Source organism: Schistocerca gregaria, chromosome 2 (assembly GCF_023897955.1).
Source record: "Schistocerca gregaria isolate iqSchGreg1 chromosome 2, iqSchGreg1.2, whole genome shotgun sequence".
Taxonomy (NCBI): domain Eukaryota; kingdom Metazoa; phylum Arthropoda; class Insecta; order Orthoptera; family Acrididae; genus Schistocerca; species Schistocerca gregaria.
In genome coordinates this window covers 810,357,282-810,376,659 of record NC_064921.1, presented here as the reverse complement: position 1 = coordinate 810,376,659, position 19,378 = coordinate 810,357,282, and the positions used below count along the sequence as shown (strand labels likewise).

The 19,378-nt window shown below is 43.8% G+C and overlaps 1 protein-coding gene across 1 annotated transcript in view; it reads right to left on the bottom strand.

Annotated features, from left to right (window-relative positions):
- LOC126335109 (galactosylgalactosylxylosylprotein 3-beta-glucuronosyltransferase P-like) overlaps positions 1 to 19,378 on the bottom strand; it is a 171,614-nt gene that overhangs the window by 27,956 nt on the left and 124,280 nt on the right. The gene's annotated exons all lie outside the window — the stretch shown is intronic.

The window sequence follows — 19,378 nt, the reverse complement described above, 5'->3', positions numbered from 1 at the left end:
TCTTTGTCCGTTTGAGTTGGAAGCATGGGTGAATATTTTCGAATTATCAGAGAAGTTTCTTTTTCCTATTGCCACTAACATCCAGATTTATGCTGCTCTCCTCTTGGTTTGAGGCCCAAAGATGCTTTTTAGAATAACATGAAGCGAATCATGTGACACTGTGGTTGTTCCTGCTCGTTCATAAGGAGAGAATGCGGAAAATTGTACTCCATTGTACTTTTTTTTGCCTAGTCGAGTCGATGCCTCTGCCAATAAAAGAGTCAAGCGCTGCTCCTTACCACAGAGCGGGGGCAGGTGTTTAGGTACAGTTGTGCTGTAGACCTTGATGGATGAGTATGCCTATTCCTTGGGTACATCAAGTTCAGGTGCGTTCAATGAGATATCCCTTTCTGATACGTGATGGTATAAGTCCTTTCGTATTAATTAATTACATCCATTTTGAGGAATTTGTATGCGATGGTTAATTAAGTTGTAAGTAAAATAAGATTTGTTATCCTGCTTTGTTCATTAGAGGTAAATGTTCCTGTGATGATTTTGCATTTACTTGTGACAAACTCTCTAGGAGGAGAAGACTTAACAGTAGAATAAATTTGCTAGCTTTCACGGTTGTTAGTCGCACGTGTATCCCTCGCAGTGTTGTCACCGTTCGTTGTCCTTAACATTCTCGCATTCAGAGAATTCTTATCACAATAACTCTAGCATGGGGAGGTTTAGGTGTTTCCGGCAACGTACATTTTACTACGAGCAGATCGCTCCCTTGGTGTGTGGCTTGAGCACAACGTGGTGACCAAGCTGTGCCAGTCGACGAACGAACTGTTCCATTACATATAACTCAATTTTTAGAGTTCAGGGAATGCCGATTTCGCGGTCTCCACATTTTATGATAACTTTTGGTACATTCAACGTACCTTGCCCCCAGGAGATGATCTCCTCTCATTTAGCGTTCAGCACTTTCCAACTCAGCAGCATTTTCCCATCTATTGAGAACAGAAACCACGTTTGCATCTTCTGTTTTGGTATAACCATTGCCTACACATCTAAATTTTAAAGATCAAGTTTGAAATTTACTATTATTATTTGTTCCCCTATAACTGATTATTTCTTCATCTATCGCTGTGAGAATCTCCACTGGTGGCTGGTTATTTCACTTTGTTTCACTGACAGTGTGTTTACGGAAGCATAGTTCGTCTGAATATTATCCCTAATGCTGGACAATTGACGTTTGCCCAGAGTGACGCGTTAAGTAATAAATTATTGACTCTGTGGAATATACTTACTTATTTCAATTCCTAACTTTAAAAAACAAAACACGTGCTAGAATTGTATGAGGAATGAGTCAGACGCAAATGAATAACAACAGATCACTAACACGTTTCCACCCCACGTGGTCGTAGCGCATTCCATGTTTTTCAGTAATGACTAATTCTAGGGCAAAAGATTTCTCGTTTAGTTAAGAATCGGTACGATCATTGTAGGTGCAGTGAGCGACTTTCTTGTATAAAGAAAGGAGGCTAAGAAATGAATTTTTCTCTCAGTAAGCAAAATTAAACCATCTACATCTACATGGTTACTCTGCAATTCACACTTAAGTGCCTGGCAGAGGGTTCATCGAACCATTTTCATACTACTTCTCTACACATGCACTCTCGAATGGCGCATGGGAAAAAGGAACACCTAAACCTTTCCGTTCGAGCTCTGATTTCTCTTATTTTATTATGATGATCATTTCTCCCTACGTAGGTGGGCGTCAACAAAATATTTTCGCATTCGGAAGAGAAAGATGGTGATTGAAATTTCGTAAATAGATCTCGTCGCAAACAAAGCCGCCTTTTTTTTCAGTGACTGCCACCCCAACTCGTGTAACATATCAGTGACACTCTCACCCCTACTGCTCTATAACACGAAACGTGCTGCCCTTCTTTGCACTTAATCAATGTCCTCCGTCAATCCTACCTGGTAAGGATCCCACACCGAGCAGCAATATTCCAGCAGAGGACGGACAAGTGTAATGTAAGCTGTCTCTTTAGTGGGTTTGTCGCATCTTCTAAGTGTTCTGCCAACAAAGAGCAGTCTTTGTTTCGCCTTCCCCACAATATTATCTATGTGGTCTTTCGAATTTAAGTCGCTCGTAATTGTAATTCCTAGGTATTTAGTCGAATTGACAGTCCTTAGGTTTGTGCGATTTATCGTATACCCAAAATTTATGGGATTTCTTTTATTACCCATGTGGATGACCTCGCACTTTTCTTTGTTTAGTGCCAATTGCCACTTTTCGCACCATACAGAAATTCTCTATAGATCATTTTGAGATTGGAATTGATAGTCTGATGATTTTACTACACGGTAAATTACAGTGTCATCTGCAGACAATCTAAGGGGGGTACTCAGATTATCACCTAGATCATTTATGTAAAACAGGAACAGCAGAGGGCCTATGACACTACCTTGCGGAACGCCAGATATCACTTACGTTCTACTCGATGATTTACCACTACAAACTGTGACTTCTCTGAAAGGAAATCACGAATCCAGTCACACAACTGAGACGATGCTCGATATGCACGCAATTTGATTAATAGTCGCTTGTGAGGAATGGTATAAAAAGCCTTCTGGAAATCTAGAAATATGAAAGCGTTCTGAGATCCCTTGTCGACAGCACTCATTACTTCATGGGAATAAAAAGCTAGCTGCGTTGCACAAGAACGATATTTTCTGAATTCGTTTCCGTTATCTATCAACAAGTCATTTTCTTCAAGGTGATTCATAATGTTCTAGTACAGTACATACTCCAAAATTCTACTGCAAATTGAGGTCAGTGATATGGGTCTGTAATTCAGTGGATTACTCCTATTTCCTTTCTTCAATATTGGTGTTACCTGTGCTACTTTCCAGTCTTTAGGAACAGACCTTTCGTCAAGTAAGCGGTTGTATATGATTGCAAAGAAAGGCGCTATTGTGTGTGTATACTCTGAAAGGAACCTGACTGGTATACCATCTGAACCGGAAGACTTGCCTTTCTTAAGTGATTTGAACTATTTCGCAACACCTAAGATATCTACTTTTATGTCACTCATACTAACGGCTGTAATGGTTTCGAATTCTGGAATACTTACTTCGTCTTCTTTCGTGAAGGAATTACGGAAAATTATACTTAGTAACTCCGCTTTCTTGGCACCATCATCGGTAACATTTCAATCGCTATCGCACTGTGACGGTATTGACTGTTTTTTGCCCGTGGTGTACTTTACATACGACCGGAATGTCTTTGGGTTTTCTACCATATTTTGAGACAATTTTTCACTGTGGAAACTATTAAAAAGTCAGATTTCGAGCTTCTGTGAAACTTAACTAGTCTTAGAGATTTTGCGTTTTTCTGAATTTGGCATGATTTTTTCGCTGCTTCTGCAACAGTGTTCTGACGTGTTTTGTGTACCATGGTGGATCAGTCCCGTCTATCAATAACTTACGCGGTATGAATGTATCTCTTGCTGTCGATAATGTATCTTTGAATTTGAGTCATACATGGTCTACACTTACATAATTAGCTCGGAAGGAATAGAAACTCTCTCTTAGGAAGGCATCAAGCGAATTTTTATCTGCTGTTTTAAATATATATATTTTGCGTTTATTTTCAGTGATTTCGGTTGATACAGTTTTGAGCCTCGCGACAATGTCCTTGTGTTCCCTGTATCCATCATGATGCTCTCTTCTTAGATCAGGGTTATTTATGGCTAAGAGGTCAAGTGTGTTTTTGCAACCATTTACAATTCGTGTGGGCTCATGAACTAATTGTTCAAAGTAATTCTCAGGGAAAGCATTTAGTACAATTTTGGAAGATTTTTTCTGTGTACCACTGGCTTTGAACATGTATTTTCGCCAACAAATCGAAGTCTCAACCAATTATAACTGTTTGAGGGGGGTACTTATTTGTAATGAGATTCAAGTTTTGTTTGAACCGTTCAGCTATAATATCATCTGAGTGGGCGGGTCGGTTGAAGGAAACAATTATTATTTTGGTACGGCTTTTGAGTATAGCCTCTACTCATAGTAATTCGCAGGAACTAACTATTTCAACTTCACTATAAGATAATCTACTACCAACAGACACAAACGCACCACCGCCTACTTTATTTAATCTGTCCTTTCTGAACACGGTTTGCGCCTCTGTAAAAATTTCGGCAGAATTTATCTCCGGCTTTAGCCATCTTTCTGTTCCTATAACGATTTCAGATTCAGTGCTTTCTGTCATCGCTTGAAGCTCTGGTAATTTTTCAACACAGCTACGACAATTTACAACTACAATACCGACTGTTGCTTGGTCAATTCTCGTCTTTTCTTTGCCCTGTAACCTTTGAAACTGGAGTCCTAAAATACCGCCCAGTCCACGCCATACAGCCCCACTCTTGCCCAACGTAAAGTTCCGAGCGACTGGAAAAAAAGCGCAGGTGACGCCTGTATATAAGAAGGGTAGAAGGACGGATCCTCAAAATTACAGACCAATATCCTTAACATCGGTTTGCTGCAGAATTCTCGAACATATTCTCAGTTCGGATATAATGAATTTCCTTGAGACAGAAGTTTGTGTCAACGCATCAGCACGACTTTAGAAAGCTGAGCTCCTGCGAAACGCAACTCGCCCTTTTTTTACATGATATCTTGCGAACCATGGGTGAAGGGTATCAGACGGATACCATATTCCTTGACTTCCGGAAAGTATTTGACTCGGTGCCCCACTGCAGACTCCTAACTAAGGTACGAGCATATGGTATTGGTTCCCAAGTATGTGAGTGGCTCGAAGGCTTCTTAAGTTATAGAACCCAGTACGTTGTCCTCGATGGTGATGTTCATCGGAGGTGAGGGTATCATCTGGAGTGCCCCAGGGAATTGTGGTAGGTCCGCTGTTGTTTTCTATCTACATAAATGATCTTTTGGATAGGATGGATAGCAATGTGCAGCTGTTTGCTGATGATGCTGTGGTGTACGGGAAGGTGTCGTCGTTGAGTGACTGTAGGAGGATACAAAATGACATGGACAGGATCTGTGATTGGTGTAAAGAATGGCAGCTAACTCTAAATACAGATAAATGTAAATTAATGCAAATGAATAGGAAAAAGAAACCTGTAATGTATGAATACTCCATTACTAGTGTAGCACTTGACACAGTCACGTCGATTACATATCTGGACGTAACATTCCAGAGCTATATGAAGTGGGACAAGCATGTAACGGCAGTTGTGGGGAACGCGGATAGTCGTATTCGGTTCATTGGTAGAATTTTGGGAAGATGTGGTTCATCTGTAAAGGAGACTGTTTATAAAACACTAATAAGACCTATTCCTGAGTACTGCTCGAGCGTTTTGGGTCCCTATCAGGTCGGATTGAGGGAGGACATAGAAGCAACTCAGAGGCGGGCTGCTAGATTTCTTACTGGTAGGTTTGATCATCTCGCAAAAAGCTTCAGGAACTCGGGTGGGAGTCTCTAGAGGAAAGGAGGCGTTCTTTTAGTGAATCGCTACTGAGGAAATTTAGAGAACCAGCATTTGAGGCTGACTTCAGTACAATTTTACTGCCGCCAACTTACATTTCGTGGAAAGACCACAAAGATAAGATAACAGAGGAGAGACTAGGGCTCGTACAGAGGCATATAGGCAGTCATTTTTTCCTCGTTCTGTCTGGGAGTGGAACAGGGAGATAAGATGCTAGTTGTGGTACGAGGTACCCTCCGCCACGCTCCGTATGGTGGATTGCGGAGTATGTATGTAGATGTAGATGTACCCGTGTAGTCGCCTCCTGTGTGTAGTGGACACCTGACCCGAAACCTCACCAACCTATGGCGCAAGTTGATGAATCTGCAGCCTACACGGTCGCAGAACCGTGTGAGCCTCTGATTCAGCCACTCCACTCGGCTCTGTACCAAAGGTCCGCAGTCGGCCCTGTCGACGATGCTGCAGATGGTGAGCTCTGCCTTCACCTCACTAGCAAGACTGGCAGTCTTCACCAGATAGCCGCCGGAAACCAGAGAGAATCTCTTCCGATCTATAGAGCCACCACCTGCAGTTGGCAGCACTCTGTACCCTTCATGGCATCCGGAAGGATCCTTTCCACATCTTGAATGACTCCTCCCGGTATGCACACGGAGTGCAAATTAGCTCTCTTCCCGTCCTTAGCAGCCGGCCGTTGTGGCGGAGCGGTTCTAGGCGCTTCAGTTCGGAACCGCGCTGCTGCTACGGTCGCAGGTTCGAATCCGGCCTCGGGCATGGATGTGTGTGATGTCCTTAGATTAGTTAGGTTTACATAGTTCTAAGTTCTAGGGGACTGATGACCTCAGATTTTAAATCCCATGGTGCTCGGACACATTTGAACCATTTGAGCTCACCGACTGTTTCGTCAACGTACGAGGAGAACACGCCACCTGCCAACAAGCTGTTTTCCAGGAACTTTGCTCTGTGGAAGGGGAGCCAAAATAAGCGAACGCGTGCCTCAGCTTACCTGTAGACACTCGACCGTTTTTGGAAAAAATAGACAGTCAAAGTTGTCGAGGTAATTTTTGTCTGCATGATGTGCTAAGACGAAATGGCGTCTCTGTGGTTAACGTAGTGCCTTCTTAATTTTGCACCCCGTGTTCGAAAGTCGATTATTGTTTTTATTTATTTTATGTTATTTTTATTCTATTCATTTATCCACCCATATCCGTAAAAGGTCACCACACGAGAGTTTCTTATCAAATTGGAAGATGCAAGGGCGTTATAGAAATTCTATAATTACAACCAGATTTCAAACAAGTGTTATACATTTATTGTATATGTGGCTGTATGGTGTGTTTAGGGGTTACACTCTTTTCTCATTCTCATATTCTGATTTTTCATTCTTATATCAGTTCTTATATTAATCCTCATATTATATTGACATGTTTATTCTTCAGGAAGATTTGATGTTTTCCCTTGGATGATACCGATCCTAGAAACATTCGAAACACAGATATTCTGAACATCATGAGCATCGCGCAAAGGTAGGTTTGCAACAGTAATTTCGCGGAAAACCATGCATAACGGATTACTTTCCCGAAAACTGGAGCTTGAAATTTATTACGAATCCATATACACAACAGGAATTTCACCGAAAACAATTTTAACTAGATTTCTTTTTTTTTTTTCTCTAATTCATTCATCTAACATAAAGTTGGTAGACGAATAAGGACAACGCTATATCAATATACATTGGAAAACATTCGTGTAGTAATCTTCTATAGACGAGGGTATACAAATGAAAAAAAGAGTAATAATAATACGACGCTAACCACTGTGCCGCCACTTCGTCGGACGGCAGTGCATGGTAAAGTGCACACAAAGTGCTGGAAAATACATTTAAAACTCTGACCGTCGGTTTTTTTTTTTTTTCAGAAATGGTCGAGTATCTACTGATAAACCGAGAAGCGCGTTCCCTTATCTTGACACCTCTTTCACTGACGGAAGTTTTTCTCGGAAATCGGGTGATGGCACTCGCCACGTTCTCCTCGTTAGGCGAAATCAAAGCAAATGTGTTGAACGAGATAAGACTTCCAACGAAGGCAGTAGCCATGTACTCTGTTTACACAACCCTAACGTGGACACGATTCCCTAGTCAGTGGTTACAGAATGGCAGTAGATAGGAATTATATAGTTGCACAACAGCTGGTGTAAGAAAAGTCTTGTTTAACACAGATATTTCAGTGATTCTTTTCACGCTACGTAATGAACCCATTTTATGTGATGATTCTCCAACATGTTCCTTTTATTGAAACCAGTGAATCTATTTTCATCTACATCTACGTGATTACTCTGATATTCACAATAAAGTGCCTGGCAGAGGGTTCAATGAACCACCTTCAAGCTGTCTCTCTACCGTTCCACTCTCGAACGGTGAGGGGGAAAAACGAGACTTTCATTTCTCTGTGCGAGCCCTGATTTCTCTTATTTTATTTTGATGGTCATCTCCCTATGTAGGAGGGTGCCATCGGAATGTTTTCGCAATCGAAAGAGAAATCTGGTGATTGAAATTTCATCAGAAGAGCCCGTATCAACGAAAAACGCCTTTGTTTTAAGGATTGCCACTCCAATTCACGTATCATGTCTGTGGCACTATCTCCCTATTTCGCGATAATGTAAAACTAGCTGCGAGTTGCCCTTCTTTGTACTTTTTCGATGTCATCCGTCAGTCCAACCTGACGCGGATCCTACACCGCACAGCAATACTCCAGAACAGGACGGACAAGCGTAGTCTCTTTAGTAGACCTCTTGCACCTTCTAAGTGTTCTGCCAATGAATCGCAGTCTTTGGTTTGCTCTACCCACAACGCTATCTATGTGACCGTTCCAATTTAGGTTATTTGTAACTGTAATCGCTAAATATTTAGTTCAATTTACAACCTTCAGATTTGTGTGACTTATTGCATAATCGAAATTTAGCAGATTTCTTTTAGTACTCATGTGAATAACTTCACACTTTTCTTTATTCAGGGTCAATTGCCACTTTTCGCACCATACAGATATCTTATCTAAATCATTTTACAATTCATTTGGTCATCTGATGACTTTACAAGACGGTAAATGACAGCATCATCTGCAAACAATCTAAGAAGGCTACTCAGATTGTCTCTTAGGTCGATAATATACGCTCATGCTCATAAATTAAGAAAAATGCTGATACATGGTGAAACAACGCTGTGGTGGGCTGTTTGCGGGTTTAAATCACCTCAGGGCATGACCATGCGTGCATCTGACCTGCGGTCGTCGCACGGTGGCGCTGGCAGCAGTCCACATACGTAGTGGTGTGTTGGTGCATGTCGGAGTACGGTGCAGCGAGTAAGTGTGCAGACGTTTTCAGACGTGCTAATGGTGAGTGTGTGTTGAAAATGGCGCAAAGAACACATATTAATGACGTTGTGAGGGGTAGAATACTAGTGCAACTGGAGGCTGGTCAAACACAGCAGGTCGTAGCACGGGCCCTTCTATGCCACAAAGTTTGATCTGAAGATTATGGCAGCGATTCCAGCAGACAGTATAAGTGTCCAGGCGCTACAGTACGGAACGTCCACAGTGTACAACACCACAAGAAGACCGATATCTCGCCATCAGTGCCCGCAGACGGCTACGGAGTACTGCAGGTAGCCTTTCTCGGAACCTTACCGCAGCCACTGGAACAGTTGTCTCCAGGCACACAGTCTGCAGACGACTCACCCGGAGATCTGCAATGTGCATTCAACTGACCCCTGGTCACAGGAGAGCCCGTAAAGCCTGGTGTCAAACCGAGCGACGTGGCGCAGTGGTTAGCACACTGGACTCGCATTCGGGAGGACGACTGTTCAATCCCGCGTCCGGCCATTCTGATTTAGGTTTTCCGTGATTTCCCTAAATCACTCCAGGCAAATTCCGGCATGGTTCCTTTGAAAGGGCACGGCCGACTTCCTTCCCTATCCTCCCCTAATCCGATGAGACCGATGACCTCCCAGTTTGGTCTCTTCCCCCAAACAACCCCCCCCCCCTCCCCCCCACCCCCAATTGGTGTCAAGAACACAATACATGGTCACTGGAGCGGTGGTCCCAGATTATGTTCACGGACGAGTCCAGGTACAGTCTAAACAATAATTATCGCCGGGTTTTCATCTGGTGTGAATCAGGAACCAGATACCAACCACTTGATGTCCTTGAAAGGGACCTGTAAGGAGGTCGTGGTTTGATGGTGTGATGTGGGATTATGATTGGTGCACGTACACCCCTGCATGTCTTTGACAGAGGAACTGTAACAGGTCAGGTGTATTGGGACGTCTTTTTGCACCAGTATGTCCTCCGTTTCAGGGGTGCAGTGGGCCCCACCTTCCTCCTAATAAATGACAATGCACGGCCGCACCGAGCTGCCATCGTGGGGGAGTACATTTAAACAGAAGATATCAGGCGAATGGAGTGGCCTGCCTGTTCTCCAGACCTAAACCCAACCGAGCACGTCTGGGTTGCTTTAGCTACACGTCTTCAAATCCCTACGACACTTCAGGAGCTCCAACACGCACTGGTACAAGAATGGGAGGCTATAGCCCAGCAGCTCCTCGACCACCTCATCCAAAGTATGCCAACCCGTTTTGCGACTTGTGTACGTGTGCATGGTGATCATATACCATACTGATGTCGGGATACATGCCCAGCAAACAGAGGTGTTTTGTAGCACATGTGTTTCGGGACGGTTTTCTCAACTTATCACCAATACCGTGGACTTACAGATCTGTGTCGTCTGTGTTCTCTATGTGCCTATGCTGTTAGCGCCAGTTTTTTGTAGTGCCACGTTGTGTGGCACCACGTTCTGCAATTATCCTTAATTTATGAGTGTAGATCTGGAACAACAGAGGGCCTATAACACTTCCTTGGGGAACGCTGGATATTACTTCCGTTTTACTCGACAACTTTCCGTCTATTACTACGAACTGTGACTTTTCTGACAGGAAATCACGAATCCAGTAGCAAAACTGAGGCGATATTCTATAGGAACGCACTTTGATTAGAAGACACTTGTGAGGAACAGTGTCGAAAGCTCTCTGGAAATATAAAAATATGGAATCAATTTGACATCCCCTGTCGATAGCACTCATTACTTCATTTGTATAAAGAGCTAGTTGTGTTTCACAAGAACGATATTTTCTGAATCCATGCTCACTATGTGTCAATAAATCGTTTTCTTCGAGGTAATTCATAATGTTCCAACACAGTATAGGTTCCAAAAACCTACTGCAAATCGACGTCAGTGATATGGGTCAGTAATTGAGCGGATTATTCCTATTTCCTTTTTTGGGTATTAGTGTGACAAAGAGACCATTGTTTTTCATCTCTATATGTATGCTGTTGTCACTGATAAATAAATGGAAAGAGTATGTATGACATCATCATTATCCTTGAACGTCGAGCTGCATGAAAAGTTTTCAGGTGCAAAACAAGATTGAAAAGCAAACATATTAATGTTTACGCTATATCGGTGACGAGGAAAATCTCAGCCACTGGTGAACTGTAGCACGTCAATGAGCAACATTATCCACCACGCCACACTGCTTGCCCCATTTCTCAAGGCGTTCCTCTTTCTCTCTTGCAAAACTGCGACCCACTGCTAGAGAAGTCCTCATTGGAGCCGACTACATTAGCTGGTATGGCGGCGCTGATGGATCCTCGCGTTCTAGCCGCGTTGTTACATCCTCTTCACCATCAAGTTAGACCAGTTAGACCCTCACGTCGAAGCTTCGCGACTGTCCATTGAGTCTTAACTCTTCTCGAACCTTGTATCGTCGCTCTGTGCCCCTGGACTGCAGAAGGCCTTCTTACGAAAGGTACGGCCAACGGATCAGCACTTTTGTCTCCATATGAAGGATCACAATCCTCGACATAGTGTGTGATATCTGACAAGCGACGAAGAGTACTATACAGTCCAAAATTACGCTATAGTAACTTACATTGTAATTCCACGTTCCTCACAGACGTAAAAATCAATAAAATGTATCATGAGCTGTCCCTCACTTAGTAATGCTTGGCGTTATACCGCTGTCGGTCTTTCTCATGGGCGTCCTGTCTGCGCTTGCGAGCCACTTGGCTTGCGCCTTCAGTTCTAGTGATAAGGTGTTTCACGCAGTCGTCTGCTGCATCGTCCAGTTGAAACGGGAACAGTGAATCCACTGTCGTTTCGGCCTCACGACCGTGGAGCGTAAATAACCATGCAAAGCCTGTGGCGTCTTGCTGAGCTGTGTTGTATGCGAACGTCATGACTGGCACCATCGTATACCACTCTTTCTGGTACACCGACGTACACTGCGAGCATGTCTGCCAACGTCTTATCAAACCGGTGTGTGGGGCAGGTCATCTGTGGATGGCAGTCAGTTGTCATCCTGTGGGCGATGTCGCAACATAAAATTATCCCTTGTATTTTCTCTACTAGAAAACTTTGCCTCGAGACGAGATCGTCACACGGGGTATTACATGCTTCCAAATGATGTCTTCTACAACGAACTTCGAAATTTCTGGAACTCTACCAGTCGATTCTACTTTGGTTCAAATGGCTCTGAGCACTATGGGACTCTTAATCTGAGGTCGTAAGTCCCCTAGAACTTAGAACTACTTAAACCTAAATAACCTGAGGACACCACACACATCCATGCCCGAGGCAGGATTCGAACCTGCGACCGTAGCGGTCGTGCGGTTCCAGACTGAAGTGCCTAGAACCGCTCGACCACACCGGCTGGCTCTACTTTGGTGACAGCAGAGTTGGTCGGTAGTCATTACAGTTTATTATCCACTGATTCCCCTTTGAAGACTTCGGAAACATCCGCAAAAGTGGATACCAAGTCGATGGGAAGGCGCTGTAGCAGCCAATGTTGGTAAAAGATGCCTCAGCACATGCTTCCGTGGCTTACAGTGGCTTACATAGTGTCTACTGGATCGGTAGAGACCTCGCCAGTGATACCTGCATATGATTTGGTCTAGAGTCCACAAATCCCAGGTGACTAGACGTTGGAGCGTACTAGAAATACTGTAGGATAGCTGGCTGCGGATGATCTGGGATGACGACCGACCATTTACGCTCCATGATATCACAGTTGCTATTATAAAATGTTCCGTTTATTTGCTGGAATCATCTTTTGTTCAGTTACTCCATGTTCAAGGCCTTTATCAGCAATGCTGGATCTTCTTGCTGTTCAGTAGCAATGTCATTTAATGCTGCGATGAGTGAGATTTCTTCCACTTCTGTGTTCCGCCAAAGGATTTCTTGAAACGCACTCAGGTTTCTCGTGTTCGCGTCCGCTTTCGTGTATCACTGTGGCGTCTTGCTCCTGAAGCCCAGGTACGCATCATGCCCGTTTACCTGACGGATCCTTCAAGCTAGCCCGCCCTGGCTGGCTGCAGACCCCGCGTCGGCCTCAGAAGGTCGAATCAATGACCCGCCGTGGACCGGACCGCTGTCACCCCATCTATTGCTGTGTATAGCTCGGAGCTCGGCAGTGTGACACGTGCCGCCGTCCAGGAGAGCTGCCACACTTGAATGAATCTCGTTAGAAAACAACACCTATTTATACTCGGCTGCGCGCCTCTGTTCCGCTAACGCACCGAGGAGAGAAAGGTGATCCGCCACAGTAGTGAATGTATTGCCTGATAAATGTAGTTGGAACTAGTCTATGTCCCAAACAACTGCAGTTATTGCAGCTGCAAATCCACTAGCGTCGGATTGAAGTTTTGTCGCGACATTATCGCTATACAACACTAGAACTGAAGAAGATGTTATTGCTTTCTTAAGGACAAGAAAAGGACTTTCTTGCACCTCATTCCAGGAAATTTGGCGTCACCTTGCAGTAGTTCGGTCCCGGCGGAGGTTCGAGTCCTTCCTTGGGCATGGGTATGCGTGTTTGTCCTTAGGATAATTTAGGTTAAGTAGTGTGCAAGCTTAGGTACTGGTGACCTTAGCAGTTAAGTCCCATAAGATTTCACACACATTTGAACATTTTTGCAGTAGTTCTTGCAATGAACTTGCCTTGGTAAGTAAGTCCTTTACGAGTCGCTGGTAGTATGAACACATTCCGAGAAAACTTCTCACATCACGCCAATTTACCGAGAAGTCGCCAACATGTGTCACTGATCTAAAATCTCTGGATCGGGGCAGAGCCCAGTGCCATTTACTAAGTGCCCGAAGATTTTTATTTCTTGGGAGTAGATGGTATACTATATCGGATTCAGAAGTTGACCTACAGAATGAGCACGTTTCAACACTGTTGTCAGTCAGCGTCGATATTCTTCAAATGTGTGCTATAAAAACAATGTCATCTGGACAGCAAAGACACGTCGTCCACTTAAGGTGTCGAAGCACGTTCTCCATCATACGTTCGAAGGTGGCTGGAACGCTACAAAGTGTAAACGGCATAACTCTGAACTCATAGAGGTCGCCAGACGTTTTGAAGACAGTTTTTTCTCGATCAGCCTCGTCAATCTCTTTTTACCAGCAGTATTCTGCATGTCCATTGTAGAGAAGTAATTTCCCTCTTTCAAGCAGTCCAGGGTGTCAAAAACGCTTGGCAACGAATGCACATCTTTCTTCGTTATTTTGTTCGGTCTTCGCTAGTCGACACGTAAGAGCCATGAGCCGTCCTTCGTCTTCTCATGTACAATGGAGAGGACTGAGGCCTCTCTGAAGGCTCAATGATTACATCCTGTAGCATCTTCTCCACTTTTGCCTTTCAGCTGTCGAAACTTTATATGAATTTTGGCTAATTGCTGGATAATTGTCGTTGTTAATGCCGTGTTTTGTATTTTTTCTCCAGTCCGGAATTCAAGTTATCCGAAGACTGACATTGTTCCTCGACCATCGCAGATGCTATTGGCAGTTCGACAACAGTGTCTTCCTTCTGTAGTGAGAAATGTTTGTAAATTAGATTTAAAACTTGGTTTGCTCTCTGTCATCCATTTTACGAGGGTTGCCCAGAAAGTAATGTACCGCAATTTTTGCTACAACAATCCTTTATTGAACGTAATGAGAATTACACACACAAAATAATAATGTTTTAACTGCACACCGTATTTTTCCTCGTAATCTCCATGGCCTTCCGTAGCTCGAAACAAGGGCGTGTAAGCCCTGTCAGTACCAATTCTTGTACTGGTGGCGGAGCCAGTGCTTCACTCTTTAAATCACCTTCTCACAGCCCTCAAAATTTCTTCCACGAATGGCATCCTTTAATGGCCCAAACAAGTGAAAGCTAGCTGCAACATATCAGGTACGACAGCCGTGGATGGTCTCTCCGACTGCTTCAAATCGTGGAACTCCGCCGTATCGCCTTTTGATGACCCCACCCTCCGTGCCCACCAACTAACTGTACTTATGTCGACAGCAGATGCTCCATTGACTTTCCACAAGCGTTTGTGAATATTCACTACAGTTTCTTCCTATGCACTGAGAAATTCAATGGCGGCACTGTGCTTCAGAAGTAAAACACCTACAGACGCCATTTTGAACTGTCCTGCAACTACGCTATCTGCCGGAAGTGACAGAAACTTACCGCGATCATTCAGTAGACTTCAAATAATACATATATATCGTTTCGCATTCGTATCATAGCTTTCGGCTGAGAAAAAAATGCGGTGCATTACTTTCCGGGCAACCGCCGTATGTTATAGGGCAAATGACCAGAACTTTTTATTACTGCAAATTGAACTCCTGTCTCAGCCATCGACAGCTTGAACAATGGATAATAAACGTGAATTTCCCATCTAGTCTTTTAGGTATGTACATCACTGTACTTCTCAAATTGTGAGGACAAATTTCACTATCAGAAATGTGTATTGTGACGGCACAGTTAAAATGCCTAGCTCTTTGAAATGGTAGCAGACACGATTCTTCGTTGATGGGACTAATATGCCCTTCCTGAAATGGTTTGGCTGTTCTTACACACATACCTGTACGGATGAGTTTTGGTTGGTCATGATAATTAGTGATCCAAAGTTATCCATGACCATCTATAATGATTATGATCGTCACAGCCATGTATATTTCGTTTGTGAGCCTGTGTAGCGTCTTGTAATCGAAAAATGTTTCACAGTTTAACTGTGCACCTCGTTTGACGACTGGCACTTGTCTCGCAGAGGCAAACAAACATGCAGGACAGTCTTCGTTATAAGTGCTTGTTGAAACATTTTTTTCTGTCTGGAGCTAGCACTGATCTTCCTCAATCTTCGATGCTTGTGATGCCTGCAAGAACTCCCATCCCAGAATAATATCATGACTATTTCCTTTTAAAACGATAGAGCCAAAGGGCTGTTTTCTGTCATTGATAGTTATTCTTGCAATGCATATTCCTCTCGGCTGCGCGTATTTTCCGTTTGCAACATTCAGCACAGTCTCCTTCGTATCACGGAATATTGTCTTTTTCAGTCGGCGACGATAAGCATTCGCCATTACAGAAAAAGGAGCCCCTGAGCCGAATAGCGCCTGGACTGATTGATGACGTCAAAGAGATTTCATGTCATCTAGGTAAATGTCCATGGAGGAATTATTCATCTGTGGGGGTCTCACCTCCATAGATGGTCGTCTCGTTTATTTTTCCTAATTTAGATGTCTAGACGAGCAGTTGGCACCTCTGAACGATGATGTGGAATGGTTATGGCGTGTTGGGGAGTGACATCCTCCAGGATATGGCGATGATCTTCGGCCCACAGGTCGACTGTAATCGTCTGCAGGTCTGCAGTCTATTGACGTGAATAGGACTGTGTGATGATTAACGTCCTGCGACGTAACAGTCACCGACATTCTTCTTCTTTCTCTGTAGTAGTGCACAATGTTTCCAGAGTAGGCTGGTCTTTTGACTTCCGTCCTCACATGTCTATTGCCATGGGGGGCATCTTACTTGGTGGCGGAGTTGGTTGTACCTGTCTTCGTCGGGTGTTTCATTGCCATTTGACGTTAAGTCCGAATTGACCGAATCCGTTCTTCACAGTGCGTTCTACAGGTGGTGTAGATTGCTGCCAAAGGTCGATACATCTCTTTCTCGACACTGTCTATTATTTACTGATGTATGGAGTCGACATAGATGACTGCTATGTCTTGTGCACTCGGTTCGACATTCCTGGCTGCTATACAATGGTGTCCCTCTTCTCTTACTACCTAGCGTATGAGAGAGGCGAGTTCATAGAGGTCCTCCATGACCCTCATAGGGACCACACTATGGAGTCCATCATGCCTCTTTCTTCCGACTCTTTTTTTCGGTTGCATTTCCTGGACGAGCTGGCGCAACTTGACAAATTATTACGTTGTTATGGCGTCCTTTACCATGTGTCTTCTGTGATTCCCTTAATCAAATGTGACATTTTGTCTGCCTCTGTCATATTTGGATTGTTGCAAAGGGCCAGAACATTCCGTCTGTATCATTGTGTTGGTTCCCCATTTTACTAAGCCGTGTACTTCAATTTCTTTAACCCTAAGCAGCCTTGCTATTGATTACACTACTGGTCATTAAAATTGCTAAACCACGAAGATGACGTGCTACACACGCGAAATTTAACCGACAGCAAGAAGATGCTGTGATATGCAAATAGTTAGCTTTTCAGAGCATTCACACAAGGTTGGCCATGGTGGCGACACCTACTACATTCTGACATGAAAAAAGTTTCCAACCGATTTGTCACACAAAAACAGCAGTTGACCGGCGTTGCCTGGTGAAACGTTGTTTTGATGCCTCGTGTAAGGAGGAGAAATGCGTACCATCACGTTTCAGACTTTGATAAAGGTCGGATTGTAGCCTATCGCCATTGCGGTTTATCGTATCACGACATTGCTGCTCGTGTTGCTCGACATCCAATGACTGTTAGCAGAATATGGAATCGGTGGGTTCAGGAGGGTAATACGGAACGCCGTGCTGGATCCCAACGGCCTCGTATCACTAGCAGTCGAGATGACAGGCATCTTACCCGCATGTCTGTAACGGATCGTGCAGCCACGTCTCGATCTCTGAGTCAACAGATGGGGACGTTTGCAAGACAACAACCGTCTGCACGAACAGTTCGACGACGTTTGCAGCAGCATGGTCAGTCAGCTCGATGACCATGGCTGCGTTTATGCTTGACGCTGCATCACAGATAGGAGCGCCTGCGATGGTGTACTCAACGACGAACCTAGGTGCACGAATGGCAAAACCTCATTTTTTCTGATGAATCCAGGTTCTGTTTACAGCATCATGATGGTCGCATCCGTGTTTGGCGACATCGGGGAGATCGCACGTTGGAAACGTGTATTCGTCATCGCCGTACTGGCGTTTCCCCCGGCGTGATGGTATGGGGTGCCATTGGTTACACGTCTCTGTCACATCATGTTCGCATTGATGGCACTTTGAACAGTGGACTTTACATTTCAGATGTGTTACTATCTGTGGCTCTACCCTTTATTCGAACCCTGCGAAACTCTACGTTTCAGCAGGATAATGCACGACCGCATGTTGCAGGTTCTGTACGGGCCTTTCTGGATACAGAAAATGTTCGACTGCTGCCCTGGCCAGCACATTCTGCAGCTCCCTCACCAATTGAAATGTCTGGTCAATGGTGGTCGAGCAAATGGCTCGTCACAACACGCCAGTCACTAATCGTGATGAACTGCGGTATTGTGTTGAAGCTGAATGGGCAGCTATACCTGTACATGCCATCCAAGATCTGTATGACTTAATGCCCAAGAGTATCAAGGCCGTTATTACGGCCAGAGGTCGTTGTTCTGGGACTTATTTCTCAGAATCTATGCACCCAAATTGCATGAAAATGTAATCACAAGTCAGTTCTAGAATAATATATCTGTCCAATGAATACCCGTTTATAATGTGCATTTATTTCGAGTGTAGCAATTTTAATGGCTAGTAGTGTATAATCAAATGTTTTCTTAGGCTCAGCCAGGAACTTGTCGCAGTTATTAAACTTATCTTCGCGATTCCCGAATCATTGCCAAACACCTCAAGTCATCCCAGCTGTAGTTACTGGTAGGCGCCTCTTGAAAACTCTGACAGACACGTGATGTGAAGCTGATTTACTACCGTTTTTAAATCCATTTGTATCCTGAATATTCGTATCATAGGAACGATGTACTGCTTGTATTCCGGTTCCTGACTGTATAAGCTACGGCTTTGTCGTTGACAAATTGGATCCATGGTGACTTAGATATTTTAAGCACTTGTCGTCTCCCCCAATGTGACTTTGAAACCACAATCAGAAGGCAAGTTCATTAATGAAGCACAACACTTAGCACTGAATGTATACTTATTACTGACGCCAACGTACAGCGAGAACAGATCTTATTTCTCGGACGGAGAGTGCAGTTATTTATCCAAATATCGTGTGTTCCAAAATGGTAGTGTTTATACAATCATCAAATATTCTAGATATACAAACGTTAAATATATAAGATATTTCATAATACTTTCAGAAATCATAAATACTAAACAAAAAATAGTTGCTGGTGGTTGGCTTTCAACCAGCGGCCGGCCGGAGTGGCCGTGCAGTTCTAGGCGCTTCAGTCTGGAACCGCACAACTGCTACGGTCGCAGGCTCGAATCCTGCCTCGAGCATGGATGTGTGTGGTGTCCTTAGGTTAGTTAGGTTTAAGTAGTTCTAAGTCTATGGGACTGATGACCTCAGATGTTAAGTCCCATAGTGCTCAGAGCCATTTGAACCACCCCACTCTCAAACAGCGGGCGGAAAACACTTATATCTTTCCTTTCGAGCTCTGATTTCCATTATTTTACTGTAATAATCGTTTCTCCCTATGCATGTCGGTGTGAATAAAATATTTTCAAATTCGGAGAAGAAATCTGGTGATTGAAATTTCTTGAAAAGATTTAACCGCAACGAAAAACGCCT